This window comes from Ictidomys tridecemlineatus, chromosome 14 (assembly GCF_052094955.1).
Source record: "Ictidomys tridecemlineatus isolate mIctTri1 chromosome 14, mIctTri1.hap1, whole genome shotgun sequence".
Classification (NCBI taxonomy): domain Eukaryota; kingdom Metazoa; phylum Chordata; class Mammalia; order Rodentia; family Sciuridae; genus Ictidomys; species Ictidomys tridecemlineatus.
In genome coordinates, this window is record NC_135490.1 from 56,105,297 (window position 1) to 56,124,133 (window position 18,837).

At 33.1% G+C, this 18,837-nt stretch overlaps 1 protein-coding gene across 1 annotated transcript in view; it reads right to left on the reverse strand.

Annotated features, from left to right (window-relative positions):
- The window catches only part of Purg (purine rich element binding protein G), a 38,283-nt gene that overhangs the window by 5,585 nt on the left and 13,861 nt on the right, over positions 1 to 18,837 (reverse strand). The window lies entirely within an intron of this gene.

Consider the following 18,837-nt stretch of genomic DNA (forward strand, 5'->3'; position numbering starts at 1 on the left):
TAAATAAATCAAATAAAGGTATTATGTCCAACTACAACTAAAAATTTTTTAAAAATGTAAATAAAATCAGTTACCATGATAAATCACTGATAACAATTTCCACAAACCCAATATAATGACAGATTTAATCACAGAATAAATATTCACCTATAGAATCTTCTCAGTTTCTGACTTATAAAAACATAATACCTTGTTGGTAAATAATAGGCTTTGATAGTTTTAGTATTTAAAATTTGTTACATAAATACTGCAAATAAACATTGAAACGCAGAAGATTCTAGAGCTTGTGTATATGTGGTGCTGGGGATTGAACCCAGGGCCTCACCCTTTCCACATAAGTGCTGTACCACCGAGCCACATCCCTAGCCCCAGATTTGCAAAAGAAGTTGCTGACATGTGGGAACTTCACACTACATGAGATATTCCAACTGTATTTAGCACATATAACACCCAAATAATGTAAGACTCTATAATCTTTCTTGCTAATATACCCAGATATTTTCTTGACTTTGCAAAAGCTGGGTAGGCAATTGTGTTTACCTAAAATAAATTCTCCCTGGTAGCAGTCCTGTAGTGGTGACATGAAAGATTGGACATATATATGAGAACCGTTCCTACTATATTATTTAATCTTGTGTTTTTCTAATATTCATCTCTTTTTATAGCACTCTCATTTACAAAATGCCTCACAATACTACAGTAGTTATTTCTCACAGTATACTAATGAGGAAGGCAAAGTTAATAACTCGCCTGTGCAGTGATGAAGCTGCGGGAAACTTGTAGAAGTCTCTTGTAGTTTCTCGTCTGTAGGCAATTACCTGGCATTGCTCAATGCTGAGCACAATATATGCTCTTTGAGGCCAAATACTGGATCTCATCATCTGCTGTAATATCTTGATCTACTGCTTAGCTCACGTGGTATGCACAATAAATATTGCCCATCTCTGACTCCTTGAGAAAACCTGTGCAGGCCTCCTTTTGTTTCTCCACTAAAGTAGGGTAGGTAGCATTATGGTCTTAAATAATAGAGGTAGTATTACTCATTCTTGAGTCTTTATGACACAGCCTACCAATGACACAATTACTCCTAAAACTTTGAATTATTCATCTGTACTTTTACCAGGCATTTGAGTTAAAAGTTGTGCTGTGTGTATGGTAGATGGTTCTTTTGTAAGCTAATCCAAACATAACAAATCAAGGAAATAATCTTCACAGCTACAATCATTAGCATGAGTATGGAGCATACCAGAAAGAGACGAAAGGATGGTTACACATGTACAGCAATGGGGATCGGAGGACTAGTGGTTCTTCAATTTTTTGGCAATCAGAGCAGGAAAGCCAAGACCCTTGAGAAGATAGTGATTTTATTGAACTGGGTGAATGCTGAAAAGGTTGGATGATGACAAGACTTTTCTAGTTTTAAAATTCTTTATTTTGTTGTTCAGTGCTCAAAAATCTTTCTTAAGAAAAAATAATAGTTAAAACCCCCAAAGTTTTATGTTTTGAAACTCTAGAGCAACTGCTAAGTATCAAATGTTTTCTTTTTTAATTCCTTTTTTGGTGAATAGTTTATAAAATATTGAATAAATGTATTAAAATTGCATTGCTACAGTGTGGACATTTATAATAATTTATATGTCTGCAAAATTAGTATCTGGGAGTTTGTTCCTACTCCCACTACTTTATATAAACTTGTTGCCTTGAGAATAGGTTGGTTTCACTAATAATGTACAATTCATAGTCTCAATTCCCATTTCAGTGAGTGAAATGTGAAATTATTTCTTGTAAAGATTGGTTATGGTTTTAAATTATCAGTGAAAAAATATATAGATTTGATATTAAATGTGGATCTATATATTTAAATAAAAACACTTCTAATTACAACATTTTGATTGAGAAGCAATGAAAATGTAAGTCAGAAACTAGAAAGTAAAAACTAATTTTTTTTTTTTTTTGGTGTTGGGGATTGAACCAGGGACCTTAAACATGCTAAGCACATACTCTACCACTGAGCTACTTCTCTTACCTCCTAAAAACCTATTTTTTATTAGCTAGAACAATAAGTAGATGGGAGGAAGACAGGTGATTTACAATAAACTTTAACTTCTGATAAGCTAGGACTTCCTTTCAAGCAGAGTGCCCTCACTGAGAACTGAGGTTTATAATTCTTTAACTCTGAGATCTCTTTGCCTTTCTTACATTAAGCTGATATCATTTCTCATATTCAAATGGGAACAAGAGCCATATCCTCATTTTTTCATCTGGTAAGAAACATTATTGGCACTTACTTAAAATTAATTACTACAATTAAGATGATGGACTGTTTAGAGAGTTCAACTTACACATACTACTGAAAATAAGGTATCAGTCTTTAGAGTTGGGAACATATATCCTTGAAGCTTAGTGTGTCAGCACTATTGGTTCTCCTCATGAGTTAAGTTGTCCTAATGAGGTTTTCATGGTAATTCAAATGTAACTGCCTTTTATAAGAAGTAAGACATAAGTATCTCAATAGAAAAATAATTTGACAAAATATTGCATTCATTCATGTTCAAAACACTAGAAAAACTAGGGTAGTAGGAACATACCTCAACATTGTAAAAGCTATCTATGCTAAGTCCATTCTAAATAGAAAAAAAGTGAAAGCATTCCCTCTGAAAACTGGAAAAAGAAAGGATGCCCTCTTTCACCAATCCTATTCAATATCGTTCTTGAAACCCTAGCCAGAGCAATTAAACAAAAGAAAGAAATTAAAGGGATATGATTAGGAAAAGAAGAGCTCAAACTATCCCTATTTGCCTATGATATGATTCTATATTTAGCAACCCCCAAAACTCCACCAAAAGCTTCTTGAACTCATAAATGAATTCAGCAAAGTAGCAGGATATAAAATTAACACTCATACAGCAATCAATGACAAATCAGCTGAAAGAGAAATCAGAAAACTATCCCATTCACAATACCTCAAAAACAAAAACAAAGTAAAAAAACTTGGGAACCAATCTAACAAAATAATAAAAGACCTCAACAATAAAAACTACAGGACACTAAAGAAAGAAATTGAAGAAGACCTAAGAAAATGGAAAGACCTCTCATGTTCTTGATAGGCAGAATTAAAGTTGTCCGAATGGTAATACTACCAAAAGCACTATACAGACTCAATGCAATTCCCATTAAAATCCCAATGATGTTCTTCATAGAGATAGAAAGAACAGACACAAAATTCATTTGAAAAAAAAATAAGAGGCCCAGAATAGCCAAAACAATAAGTGAGAAAAGTAATGCAGGAGACATCACAATACCAGACTTCAAATTGTACTATAGAACTATAGTAACAAAAATGGCATGGTATTGTCAAAAATAGAATTGAAGACCAATGGAACTGAATAGAAGATACAGAGACATAACCATATAAGTATAGTTATCTCATACTAGACAAAGGTGCCATAAACATACATTGGAGAAAAGATAGCCTCTTCAACAAGTGGTGCTGGAAATCCATATGTAGTAGATTGAAACTGAATCCCTATATCTCACCCCACACAAAACTTAACTCAATGTGGATCAAGGATCTTGGCATTAGATCACAGACACTGCACCTACAAGAAGAAAAAGTAGACCCAACTCTCCACCATGTCGGCTTAGGAACTGACTTCCTCAAGAGCAAGAAATAAAATCAAGAATCAATAAGTGGGATGGTATGAATATGAATACACAACCAGTGTAATTCCACATAAATCTAAAAAGCTTATTCACAGCAAAGGAAACAACAAAGAACATGAACAGTGAGATTACAGAATGGGGGAAAATCTTTACCACCTGCACCTCAGATACCGCATTAGTCTCTAGGATATACAAAGATGCAAAAAACTTAATACCAAAACCCCCCAAATAACCCAGTCAATAAATGGGCAAAGGAAATTAACAGACACTTCACAGAAGAAATATGAATGGTCAAAAATATATGAAAAAATGTTCAACATCTCTGGTGGTTAGAGAAATGCATATTAAAATTACACTGAGATTCCTTTTTGCTCCAGTCAGAATGGCAATTATCAAGAATACCAAGTCACAATAAATGTTGGCAGGGATGTGGGGGAAAAGATTCAGTCATACATTGCTGGTGGGACTGCAAATTGGTGCACCCACTCTGGAAATCAGTATCCAGATTCCTCAGAAAACTTGGAATGGAACCACCATTTGATCTAGTTATCTCACTCCTCAGTTTATACCCAAAGGACTTAAAATTAGCATACTACAGTGATGCAGCCACATCAATATTTATAGCAGCTCAATTCACATTAGCCAAGCTATGGAACCAACTGAGGTGCCCTCCAACAGATGAATGGATAAATAAACTGTGGCATATATACACAGTGGGGTATTACTCAGCCATAAAGAAGAATAAAATTATGGCATTTGTCAGGAAATGGATGGAACTGGAGATGATCATGCTAAGTGAAATAAGCCAGTACCCCAAAATCAAAGCCCAAATGTTCTGATATGTGGTTGCTAAGCCATAACAAAGGTAGGGAGAGAAAGTACAGAAGTTTATAGAAATTCATTGGATTAGACAAAGGGAAATGAAGGGAAAGGAGAGGGGATGGGAATAGGAAAGACAGTAGAATGAATCGGACATAACTTTCCTATGTTCATATATGAATACACAACCAGTGTAATTCCACATCATGTTCAACCACAAGAATTGTAATGGGTTAACTCCATGTATGTATAATAAGTCAATATATACCCTACTGTCATGGATATTAAAAAAAGATAGGGCAAATTCTACATTAAAGTAGGTCATATTAAAGAGAAGTGCTTCATGTTAGTTTTTTTTGAATGATATCAGAATTAAATATAAGCATTGTAAAACAATTTAGAAACCAGAAGGAGGAAAAAATAGTATGAGAGGGCAGAAGGAAAGTAGGTGCATAGAGACAGGCAGGAAGTGAAAGAAATGGGAAAACAATGAATAAGAGTTTCAGAGAATTAAAATAATTGGAAACTTTATTAATATCCACTCAATACTCTGGCTGCATTTCTTATTTCATTTGGGTACTTTTCCCATAAAACTAATGTAAGCACTGTAGCACTATATGGCTGTCTTTTCTCTTACTCATGGATTACGTGAAATTGAAACCAATACCCATAAAAGCAAGACAATGGCTATGTGTATGCTATCAGTCTGTGACAGTGTTCTAAGATGCTTTTGTGTTCCTGTAGAATCTTGAAAGTGGAGATGGTTAAGGATGTGGGTAGACTAGCCAAAGATAGTTCAATCCTCTCCTTTATTTAGTTATGTCAAATTCAGCCATCTCCTTGATAAGAATAGAATTCTCTTGAAAATGACAATAGAGGGCAAAAATTCACCCTTTACCTCTATTAGAACTCATTTTATAGTATTATGGCTCCCAAGAATCACAGTATACTCTTTGCTTAAATGTATTCCTGCTCCCCTGGACCTCAATGAATCTTTGCATAAAAGAGCAAAACTTAGCTGTGTATAATTAGGACTTTCAGCAAAACAAAAATGCAACCTGGATGTTGCTTTTTTTGTTATCTACTCTTCTTCCATTTATATAAGCTTTACCAGGAACTTTAGATTAAAGTGAGTTTCTAACAATAAAACTGAACTTATCAGGTCCACATTATGTCATTTTGAAACTGGTATTAAGGCATCACCATATTGATAAACATTGAATGCATTCTTTCCAGCATGTTTTAATAACAGAGATACTAAAAGAATTAGCTCCTCACCTGGGATTATTTTTCACATTTACTTTCTGAAGTCAAAATAGGAGGACACAAGAATTCTATAGCCATCTCAATTGCTAAAGTGTACACCCCCATGTCTCTGTTTTTAGTAGCATAATTTAGAATCTCCCCAAAGAGTGTGTCTTATTCATATAACACTAAGGTGGGAGAGTTGTTTGATTGTAGGTGTATTATCACTTAATATTAGAGTGCATTTCTACCCCTTGAATGGTTATTATTAATTTGCTACCATGATTTTAGCAGTAGTTATGTGTCACTTCAGACACTTCATGAAGATCTGCTTGTTTCTTGCCTGTTTTAAGCAAGTTTCATCAGCAATAAAAAGAAACGGTTGACTGATGAACTCAACAATATGGATGGTCTCAAACCTACTAGGCATAATGAAACAAACAAAATACGAAAAAATACATGTTAATTTATGTGAAATTCTAGAATAGGCAGGACCTAAGCTGTGGTGATAAAAATCAGATTCGTGGTTGCTTTTGGAAGCTGGGATGGTTTGGGGTCTGTTGATGGTTGCTTTTGGAAGCTGGGATGGTTTGGGGTCTATTGATGTTGATTGGGAAGTTAGGTGTTACTTGGGAACTTTCTGGGATGACAGAGGTGTTCTGTGTCTCCATGTTTGTCAAAACTGATTGAATGGTATATTAACATTGGAGCATTTCACTCTATGTAAATTATATCTTAATAAAAATGTTATAAAATATTACAACTAAACACAATATTTTTGCAGAAGCGTCAGAGGATGGTTGGCGTTTGTTTTTTCATTTTAAACTTCTCCCTTCAAAGTATCTCACAGACAGAAGCATACCCTGGAGTGAAATCCAGGACCTATAACTCTACAGGAATTTATATCAAGGATTACTTGTGGAGCAGTAGGACACCACTAGTGTAGAAAGGAAACTAATTTGCCTAAAACTTCTAGGTGGGAATAAAAGAAAATGTTAACTTATACTTCTTGGTACATAATCAAATGTATATGGGATTTCACATTTCAAAACCATTTTGAATTTCAGTGATTGGGACCTAATTTATAATGATTACCTTATCACTTCAAATGTGAGGGGACATGTGTTTATCAGTTTTAAAGAGGTTACCTTGAAAGGCAAATATCCAATGAATTAGTGTAATCTTATTATAATACTTGATAATCCTAAGTAAGTGAGAAATTCTGTTAGTTTTGAGAATAGGAATATCCTGAATAGAATTTATGCACAAGTGATGCCAAATATGCATTTGCAAAATTAAAATTATAATCAAAAGTCAGATAATTATTCTCCAATTTTTTTTGTAATTTTTTCCAAATATACCAAAGATTTAAGCTGTTCCAAGTCCATGTTATACAAAGACATTAGAATATGTAATTTTACTATTCATTATCATTTTCACAAGATACTAGATGAAAAAGTAAACAATTTCCTTGAATAATACCTGACTATGGGACAAAAACAATAAGTACTTGTTGAATAAATAAATGAAGAGTCTTATTTACTTGTAATTGCGATTTCTTACCTCATATAGTGGCTTCTTACTCTATAAAATCAGATTTATTAAAAAGTGAAAGTTTAGGTATATGCTTATTTAGAAAACAAAAACAAGTAAGTTTTAAAATCCCTAAGCCAGACATTATTATTTTTATTGCTTTGTTAACATAAGAACTGCATAAATTTAAATTGGGGCAATTTAAAAAACAAATTGATACAGGGTAACATGGATCCTCACTATAAAATTTTCCCTTTAAAAACTCAATGACACTAAGGACATTGTTTGCCTCTTTAGGGTGAACAATAAAAACTTATGCAATCAATAGAATGGATAATGATGAGATGTTTCAGTTAACATTTCTGAGAGTTGAGAGGTTTAAAGGTCCAAAAGTACCAAAAGAAAACAGAGTTTCAGTGTAAGAAAATAGAAAAAATACTGTTCAAATATGAAAGCGAAAAAGCTAAGTGTTAAGACTATTATGGTCTGGGGGGTTGAGGTTGTGGCTCAGTGTTAGAGCGCTTGCCTAACGTGTGAGGCACTGGGTTCGACCTCTGCACCACATAAAAAAAAAATAAACAAAATAAAGGTATTGTGTTAATCCACAACTAAAATAAATAAATAAATAAACAAATAAATAAATACATACATACATACATACATACACACATACTATGGTCTAGGGGTTGGGGTTGTGGCTCAGTGGTAGCGCACTTGCCTGCATGTGTGAGGCACTGGGTTCAATTCTCAGCACCACATATAAATAAATAAAATAAAGGTCTATCAACAACTAAAAAAATAGTTTTTAAAAAGACTATAGTCTGTATGATTCTCTTTATGACAGGGCCTAAATTATAATAGTTTCTTACTATCCTGAAACCAAGGGTTAAAGTATGCATTCACTTTCAAAACCTATTTTTTTAAGAGTCAAATGGGCTAAAACATCATCTTATAATAACGTTTTCAATTTAAGAAAAAAAAACAGGTGAGGAAAACTTTCAGTTGAGAGATGAAAATAAAAATATTCTGATGAAGCCCACATATGTCCACTGATTTTGAAGCTAAGTAGTGAAGAAGCAGACAGTGGGTAATGGAAGAACCATTTAATAATATCGAGTTCATATTCTATAGTGAACAGTTAAATGATTTTTGAACATAACATTTTTAGGATTTTCCCCATCTGTTATGAATGAGGATGAAGAAGACTCCTTCAGGAAAAAAAGTTGATGACAGATATAGACAAGAAAATACCAGGTTGTCAAGTCATTATAGATACCCACACCAATACTAGAAAATAGGTGAATGGAATTCTTTTGGCACTGGGGAAAATGATTCCTAAATCCTGCAGACTGCCTAATAATGATCATCTATTTAAAAATAGAAACAAAGCAGTTATGATTTCCTCCAGGAATAAATGATGGTGTGATATTCCCTAGTCTGTGGGTAGGCCCTGGGTTTGATCCCCAAAACCACACACACAAAAAAAAAGGGAAAAAAAAGCTTTTCTTCTTTGAAAGAATTTGGTTGACCACAGGTCCTATAGGGTCGAGAAGCCTGTTTTGTTTTGTTATTGATACAATCCCACAGGATCTAGAATATTGCCCAGCATATAGCAGGTAATCAATAAGTATAAATTGAGTGCTGTATGAGTACATTTTTGGAACAAAAATGTAAAATTAAGTTAATTGTAAGTGCAAAATTAAGTAAAATGTAGAATTAAGCAAATTGACCTAAATTACATAAATGAGAGAGTTTGGGCTTGAATTTAGAACTGGCTGATGCCAAAATCTGTGCTATTTACTAGTTTATAGTAGGCCACATAGGGCCAGATAATTCTGCAGGGAGATAGTAACTGAAAATACAGTTGAAATTATTGCTATTGCTTAAGGGGGTGAATGGAGGAAGTAGGTTATAATAATTATTGTTTTATATCTGCCATAGCAAAGGCAAATGTAGAACTTTTATGAAGCTTCTCCTTGATAATCTTAGCATATTGATCTTTTTATATTTACAAATATATAATTTATAAACACATGATAATTCATAACAGATTAGGCTAATCTGTGAGTACAACTTTTAGGGCTTAAAATATTGAATCAGAATAATTCAATCTGCATGCCAGAATTGAGAATTCAGCCTGCTGATTCCCCAGTGATGCTACAAAAACATGGTTAACTGGAAAAGCCAGTGAGCAAGGTCATTTATTTAATGAAATTTCCTCTTAAGAGTTTTAATCGCAATGCTGTTAACCCTGTTGAAATGGAAACATTTCTAATATGTGCTATTTTGATTTTCTGCTCTAATAAATACGACATAATGAACATGATTGAATTTGTGTGCATGAATGGGAATATTGTAGTGCTCTAGTCTTCATCAACAACTTTAATTGCCATATAATGATGGAAAGGAAGTTGATGTGGTTCTTGAGTTAATTTGATAAAAACCTGGAATATTCCTTCCAAATAGTTTTTTGAAAAAGCCTGCTTCCTACTTATTATGTGGTCATTTATCTCTTGCTTGTAGGAGTATAGGAAAATGATTCACTAATTGAATCCAGAACCTTAAATATGGTAGGCAAGTGCTCTACCACTGAGCTACAGCCACAGCCTCACTAGTTTATTTTTAATTGATAAACTTCACAAATGAAGTAAATTCTCTGAGTAGTAAAATTTTTTCTGGGCTACTCTGCAATGCAGAGACTAGATACTAAGACAGAAAGAGATCAGGTTCTGAAACACTAGCTAAGGAGGAAAGCTCAGGCAGGGAGATTAAAGCACATAGGGTCAAAGACTCAAGAATTTAAGGCAGAGGCTGATATGTATATAGTTAGAATCCAGCAAATGATTTATGTACAGACATGTGCACCAATGTAACAAATACTGTGCCTTCTATTAGGGAATGAACAGTGTGAATTCAGGGCAGAAGCGAGCCTAAAGATGAGATAAAAATAAGAAAATGCCTAGAATACATTTAAAATAACATTTTAAATTAGCTATAACAACATGCATAATTTTTACCAAACCCTGAAATTTTATTAGGTAGCCAGGTGATTACAACAAATAATTTCCCCTGCCAGAGCCTCAGTTTCTTCATCTATGATGTGGGGATAGTGATATGGGGCTAAAATAATTTAAATTAGTATTTTCATTGAGATAAAATGAGATAGAATATGTGAAATATGAAAATAATTTTAAATTAGATGTAAATTATTATAATTTAAAGTTTAATATTATTTTTACCTTTAATTACAAAATATTTCAGGCCAGGCATGGTAGCACATTCCTGTAATCCCAGTGTCTTGGGAGCCTGAGGCAAGAGGATCTCAAGTTCAAAGCCATTCTCAGGAACTTAGTGAGACCCTGAGCAACTCAGTGAGACCTTGTCTCAAAGGTATCAGAATACAACAGTTACTAATAGGGCATTATGTAAAATTGTGGATGTATAACCGATGTGATTCTGCAATCTGTATTTGGGGTAAAAATTGGGAGTTCATAACCCACTTGAATCTAATGTATGAAATATGATATGTCAAGAGCTTTGTAATGTTGTGAACAACCAATAAAAAAATAAAAAAAAAATAAAAAAAATAAACAATACAAAGAGGTAGGGATGTAGCCCGGTGGTTAAGTGCCCCTGGGTTCAATCCCTGGTACAATAAAAAGAAAGAAACGATTTCATAGTTAATGACTAATTATGAGAAAACTTTCAAGACAAATCAATCTTTTGTACCTATAATTCAGGTCTCTACTAATGGTCTTCAGCTCTATAGTGAAAATTATTACAACCGCTGATTTACTAATACAGCCAATGTAGAATGGGGCTTATAATATTTGGCTAAGACATTGGTGAGATAGTCATCATAGTTGAGAACAACACTGATGGAATTTTGTAAATTCAGCTGTGAAGAAAAAAGGAATCTGAAGCCATGCATGGGGGCATAATCCTGTAATCCCAGTGATTTGGTAGGCTGTGGCAGGATGATTGAGAACCTGTCTTAAAAAAAAAAAAAAGGCTGGGGATGTGGGTCAGTGATAAAGCACTCTTAGGTTCAATCCCCTATACCCCCACTCCCAAAAAAGTCCTTCATGATGAGCCTGAATGGGGCTATAAAAGTGATGATTATAAAATCATTTCTAAACTAGGCGCTCATTACCACTTGAACACAGAAGGCACATGAGAACATGAGATGAAACAGAAGTGTTATTTTCATCTGAGGACATAAAGAGAGATTTGGAATGGGAAAGACAAAATTATTTTTTGAAATAGTTATCATTGTATTTTTCTAAGTCTGCACTATCATATTTTGAGCATTATGACAACATACAGATAATTAATAATATTCAAAGGATAAATTGTTAAACGGAAAATAAAATGCAGCTTTTTATAATAGATAGCTTCAAACATTCTCATATATACAAGCACACTGCCTGGCATGGAGGAAAAGTGGAATATCTGTTGAATGAAAAATATGTCAGTTTTATTAGGTTCCAAAAGCTGCTTTTAATCAAATAACTTTGGACAGGCCATACTTAAACCTAATAGCAGTGAAATATCTATCTTTTGCAAATAATTGTATGCCTAGTCCTAATGTTCACTGAATGAATAGAAGAACAGCATCACTTATTAAGTAAAGGAAACAAACACATTTCTGAAGTAAATTTCAGGATGTGCAGGAAACAAAAGACTCCACATTAAACTGTACCTTAGTTTATATTAACTTCAAAACAAAAATGACTAGTATTTCTTATCAGGTTTTAAAATGGTCACTTTTATTTCTATTTGTTCCCACTTAGATTTGTCTGTTGAATACTGTGATTTCAAAGGCAGAATAGGAAGAGGAAAAGGAACCATGGGGATTAAATTAAGAGGGATGATTTAAGGAATTAGTCCAGTGTTAGGTATAGAGGGGTATGAAAAGGAGAAATATACAGTCTCTGGTTTTAAATTTAAATTCAAGTTAAGAAGATAGGGTTTTCATACGGGAAACTAAATTTAAAAATATATTTAACAAGATTTAGGTTGCATATCTAAATAAATCTTTTGGAACTGATAGAACAGCCAATTTAAAGCTCTTGTATACAAAGTCAAAGGATAAGTCTTACTGACTGTATGTATATCATGCTCAACTAGACTTTATGTTAGTTCCAAGAGATTGGTGTACATACACACACACACACACACACACACACACACACACACACACACACACAAATGGAGTGTAACAAGGATCTGGATAAATTAGAGAAATAGTACACTGAAACTCTGTAAAATGGATATAACTAAATATGAAGGGTGCCAAGAAGGACAGGATGGTTAATAACTGTCAGGTGAAACAAAAATTTGGAGAAAAATGAGAAAAAGCCACATAAAGAAATTGAAGATATCTTAGGGGAAGTTTTGCTGACTCCAGGGATAACAGAAATTGACAGGTTTCTGAGAAATCAACTATTCTGGGCTAATCTCAACTGACAGATAAGCTAGTTAGGATCCAAAGAGGTTCAATGACTTGTCCCAGGGTCAGTCCCAAGCACAGATCTGGGGCTTCACAAGGGTAACATAGGGTCCTACAGACCTCCAAACTACACTTCTGCACACTATGAGGTCAAAGGCAAGATGAAAAGGGTTTTCTAAAATTCCATGAATGCTTGAAATCATAACCCAAATAATAAAACAACTAAACTTTTGGCTTTAATAATTGTAGTATAAATCTGGTACTTCAGGATTCACACTCAGTTTGTAGTTACCTTTAACAAATTTACTAATTTGTCATTTAGAGTTATTAAAAACCAGTTTAAAAATCAAGTTCTGGGTTACCTAAGACTGATATTTTTCCATGTAAAACATTTCTATCAAATAATATATAGATTTTATGTAATATATCTCAAATCAGATTCAATTCACCTTAATGGAAGGTATTGCATGAATTATTAGCTTGGTATGTCTTCTTCCTTCCTCCTCCTTCTTTTTATTTTTTTTAACTAGTGAGGGAGGTGTGTTGCTACGTTGCTCATGTTGGTCTCAAACTTGGGGCTCAAGTTATCCTCTTGCCATGGCCTTCCAAGTGTCTGGGACAACAGGTACCTCCCCTGCAACCACCACCACAAGACTTGGCTAAATAACAGCTTGGCCTGTCTTTAAATGCAGTATTTGGATCTTTAAAGGAGTCCAGCCAGATGTGATGGTGCACAGCTGTAATCCCAGTGGATTGGGAGGTTGAGGCAGGAGGATTGCAAGTTCAAAGCCAGTCTCAGCAATTTATCGAGGCTCTAAGAAACGTATTGAAACCCTGTCTCAAAAATAAGTGGGGTGCAGTGGCGCATGCCTATAATCTCAATGGCTTGGGAGGCTGAGACAGGAGGATCACGAGTTCAAAGCCACCCTCAGCAAAAGTGAGGCACTAAGCAACTCAGTGAGATCCTGTCTCTAAATAAAATACAAAATAGGGCTGAGAATGTGGCTCAGTGGTCAAATGCCTCTGAGTTTATTCCCTGGTATCCACCACCCCAAAATAAATAAAAAATAAAAAGGGTTGGAGATGTGGCTCAGTGGTTAATTGCTTCTGAATTTAATCCTTGGTACCAAAAAAAAAAAAAAGTCAAACAATCAATGGTGATTAAAAAAACCAAATCACACAGATACGGAATGACCCAAAGACTCTATTAAATACTAGTACTGTTTAATAATCCTTTAAGAACAATAATTCAAACTAACTTTAATTATTATAAACTGTGTAGGCATTCTTCATACTAAGTAATCGAATTTTTTTTATAAGTGACAAAGTAGGTAAAAATTTATGAAACAATGGCTCAGAATTTGGGGGAACTTTTCAGGCTGGAATGCACAATATTTTATAAAGTTTCCTATTGGTAAAATATTAGTGCCTACCTTTTGTTAGAGACTAGAAATAGAGGGAAGATTTAAGTTCTGGGTCCTGGCATCATGTGCTCTGATGAGTGCAGGACACTAAATGAATTTCTGTGGTTTAAGGGTGATAGTGGAGACAATGAAGAAAGATAGTGAGGGGAGCACTGAAAAGAAGAAGAGTAATTGACTAGTATGTTACTGAACCCGTTGCACCCACAACTTCTACACTAAATCTCTTCAACTTATGGGATTTCCACCCTCTTCCTTACTAAGAAAACATTTCTAATTTTTAAATGAAAATCAAAGGAATAATAAAGAATTCTCTTTAAAGTAACCAGCAGTGTTAAAAGAAAAATTTGAGTATTACAAAAATCATGGAAATATTCAAAATGATTCTAATTTGATTCCCTTTGTCTGAAAACTCATAACATTGACATTATAAATTATTAAATTCATAAAATGAAGAATCAGTTATTATTATTCAAGGGTCATGATCAACGAGTTTTTGCAGTAGTTCCAAAGTAAGTAAGGTCAAGAAAAGGTAGAATTTTTTTTTCCTGTGGCAAGATGATATGCAGTATACTCATAAGATAGCATTTTTGGGTATTTAGATGTATATTGCTTGCAGAATTTTAAAATTTATTGATTTCTTTGAAAAATTTTAATAATAAGAAGAAAATGTTTTGAAAAAAAACTTTTGAAAAATAAGTTTAAAAATGTTTTTGGTGTTTTTTCTCACTGCCAATGATTTTGAAAATAATATTTGAAACAGTTCATGTGCAGAAAAATATTTTTATTTTATAACTATTTCCTTCCAAATTATGCATCTATCTATTTAAAGCTAAACAGTTTGATTCTGAATTAAGCAAAGATTTTGAAATCATCTAGTGAACACTGATATTGTCAAATTCTAGAAAAATGTCCAGTCTACAGTATAAATTATGTGTTATGGGAAAACCAGAATGTACATAGGAAAAAGTCACAGAAAAAAAAAGTCAGAAATTCTAGCATTTAAACTTACTTGCTCTGGTAACTCTAATCTCCAACCTTCAACAAACAAATAAATGAGCAAGAAAGTATAAATATTCATTTGGAGTCCTCCAGATCTCAGGAAAATAGGTTCTTATTTTCCCCTTAAGTCAACAGAAAGCTTTCAGGATAAAATATCCTTCACTTACAATCAAAAAGTTTATAAGGATCTTTTATCTTAATATAAGTACAAATTGCTTTGTAATTGTAAAAATGTTTTTCACCTGTAAGAATTATAACAGTACAGGAGATAAGATTTATATAAGAGTGAAATAACAATAAACAAAAAAAAACTATTATTGAGAGGATATGGGTTAAGAAACCATTTTGCATATTTTTAAAAAGATTGATTATGTTATGTATTTTTGGCCACAATTAAAAAAAATTAACAGCACTAGAAGTGAGGCATTCAAAAATTGATTAAGGATATCATTTTACTTCTAATAAATTACAGGTTTATATCTAAAGAAATAAAAATTTTATAATAAAAGATTGAGAAAAATCATTATTTAATATTTAAAGGGTCAAATCATAAAAGACTGAGTTGAATCAATTCAATCAATCAGTCGATTGACTGAATCAATCACTTGATTCAGGCTGGAGAAATTTCAGAAAGTTTGTGTTGTGAAATAAAGGGAGATGTAACCAGTGGTTATATGGCAAATAAGAACAGTTTGAACTTCAGCTTGAGTTGGGGAGAAACTGGCATTCTCAGTAATCATTAGAAGGCTAGCCAATACAATAGTATAAAATCTTGGGTTAAATACCTGGACTTACGTCTTTAGCCTCTCTGTTTAAAGCGAGACCTAAACATTGTTAATACAGGAACCTCTTCCCCTCCCTCTGCCAACGGAAAAAAACCCAACCACCCATGGTGTCATGGAGACAGTATTAAAACTTAAGCAATTTCAGTTGGAAAAATGATATGTAAGTCAAAGTTCCACATTTATATGAAAATGAGCAAGACAATTAAAATGCCAATTTCTGAACCCCATTCAGTACCGAACAAACCAGAATCTCTGGTGACAGGGACCAGAACCTACATTTTGTAATGTCTGAGTATCATTAGACTAAATTTTAAGGGGAGAAAATGCTGTCCTTTTATTAATTAATGTCATTTAATGGTGAGAACTCATTAGAAGCAAATATAAAGTTTAATGATTAAAGGTATCCTTGATGACATCATCATGGTCATGATTCTTTGATTCTTCAGAGGCGTAGTAGAGATTCTGTGCTGTATAAAGGAGGGACTGTCAAGTTAAAACAATCTCTGAAGTATTAGAAGAGACACTTTTCTAGGTGGGTCACATGGTAGTTTGTGCTGTTGAGTACAGCAGCTCTTTGGCTAAACTTGAAATTTTTAGAGCTTCAACAAGAACTTTAACAGCTTTAAAGCAGGGATGATAAATATCAAATGTCTGGCATGAATGCTGTTTTCTCTCTCCCTATAGATGCAGAGTTAAATTCTCTACACAGCACTTTAAGACTGCTAATTCACTGTAGTAACAACTATGGTGAAACCAATTTGCCATTACTTCTTCAGGGCAAGAAAGTGGGGACAGGACAAGGCTTTCTTTATACTTTATGTAAAAATCATATAGATAAGGATTAGTTGTATAATATTTGAGTGGAGGAGTACAATTTTTATTTAATCATTTGCCCACTTGAACTGTATCACACAAAAGAATGAATGCTGAAAGAAATGACAAGGAAACACAGTGGACATTGTCATGGAAAATTAAATTTTATACTGGATCAGACTACATCCTGGATTTAGATTTTACTATTACCTTTTTGCGCTTTACAAAGCCTTGGAACTCACAAGGAGAGCATCACATGCATTATTTGCCAAAAAAAATTAATTTACTTGGAAACTAGTTTGCTAAATATTATAGATGCTTTGACCTTTGAACAGAATTTAATACGGATTTTTATAAATAAAAACTAAGTTTAGGGGTTGAGGTTGTAGCTCAGTGGTAGAGCACTTGCCTGGCATGTGTGAAGAACTGGATTTGATCCTCAGCACTACATAAAAATAAATAAATAAAATAAAGTTATTGTGTATGTTTACAACTAAAAATTTGTTTTAAAAACTAAGTTTAACAATATCCAATAATTTGATTTTCCAATCTGTCTTTTTAAACAGACCTATATGCAGAAACTTTTGAAATAGCAACATAAATACTAAATTTATTTCTTCACATAATCCTTTTTTAATATTCATTTTTTTAGTTGTAGTTGGACATAATACCTTTATTTTGTTTCTTTTTTTCTTTTTTTTTTTTTTAATGTGGTGCTAAGGATTGAACTCAGGGCCTCACATGTACTAGGCGAGTGCTCTACCACTGAGCCATAATTCCAACCCCTTCACATAGTCCTTTCTGAAAAAATATTAATAGTGAAAAATTTCTTCAAAAAAAGTAAAAAATTTCAGGGCAAATTGCATGAATACACTTTTAACTACTTCATTTAATTAGTAAATTTCATGGAAATTTGAAAACAAGTTTTTCTAGGAGTAGGAAAAAAGGGTTTTTTTTTTTTGGCAATGTTTCCAGATTAATACTAAAAAATTTGAAGTCTTCTTTATTCAAAGTCATAAATTCATAGACCCGAATACAAAAGTTCCAAGTACTATTCCTAATAAATTCTGAGTCTGAGTTGAAAAAAAATTTGAGGTAGTAACAATTCTTTTTTGAATTATTAATTACCTTATATACCCTATAGTAATTTCATACCTAGTCTCTGCCTTAAATAATTACAGAAACAGGGAAGTCTTATTCTTGAAGTGTGCACTCATGTTGAGCTGAAATTTACTATAAATCTGTATTCTGACATCAACTCAAAATTCTAAAACTTAAAAATTTTAATCTAAATTTATATCATAGCTTCCATGCAAACAGACTAGTGAATTTAAAAAGTTACAAATGATCCTTTTGAGTTCATGACTATTTCTATGTCAGCAGTTAATCTTTACTTAAGGATGCTTCAGTGTTCTGCAGTACTAATCAGTAGAAACTAGAAGGGTAGTAATGAGAGAGAGAGAGAGAGAGAGAGAGAGAGAGAGAGAGAGAGAGAGATATGTGTGTGTGTGTGTGTGAATGAACTTGGAGAACTGACAAATTTGTATGTATTCATATAATATTTCCAAAGGGGTGTGATCCCCTTTTAGAATAAAAGCTATTAAGAGGCTTATATATTTATTATATAGATTTATATATAAAACATGGTTTTATTCATTTTGATTAACACAAATATCTAATATCTACAAGGCTGACAAACATAAATTTTTTTAAATGATATGTTTTCAAAAATATGCTCAATGAATCCTCAGGAGAAATATCTCTAAATTTAAAGCAGTGGGTCCAGCTGTTGATCTAAGAAAGTACCATATCTACAGTGTAGTATATAGTTCCTCCATCCTGCAAAGGAAGGATATAGGAAGATGGTGAAAATACTATATGCTTTGAAGCTATATATTTCTCATCACTTATGTCTTGAGATAATTAGCATTTTAAGCATTCTTTAAATTTTGTTTACTTGCCCTGAAATAAATTTCAGATTCTATTTTTACACTATTCTAGTAATTTCTGAATCATTTGAGCTATAGGTTATGTGTCACAAAATGTAAAATTAATGGGCTAAAGTAATTCCAGGTCTCTTCAAGTTCTAATAGTTAATATTCAC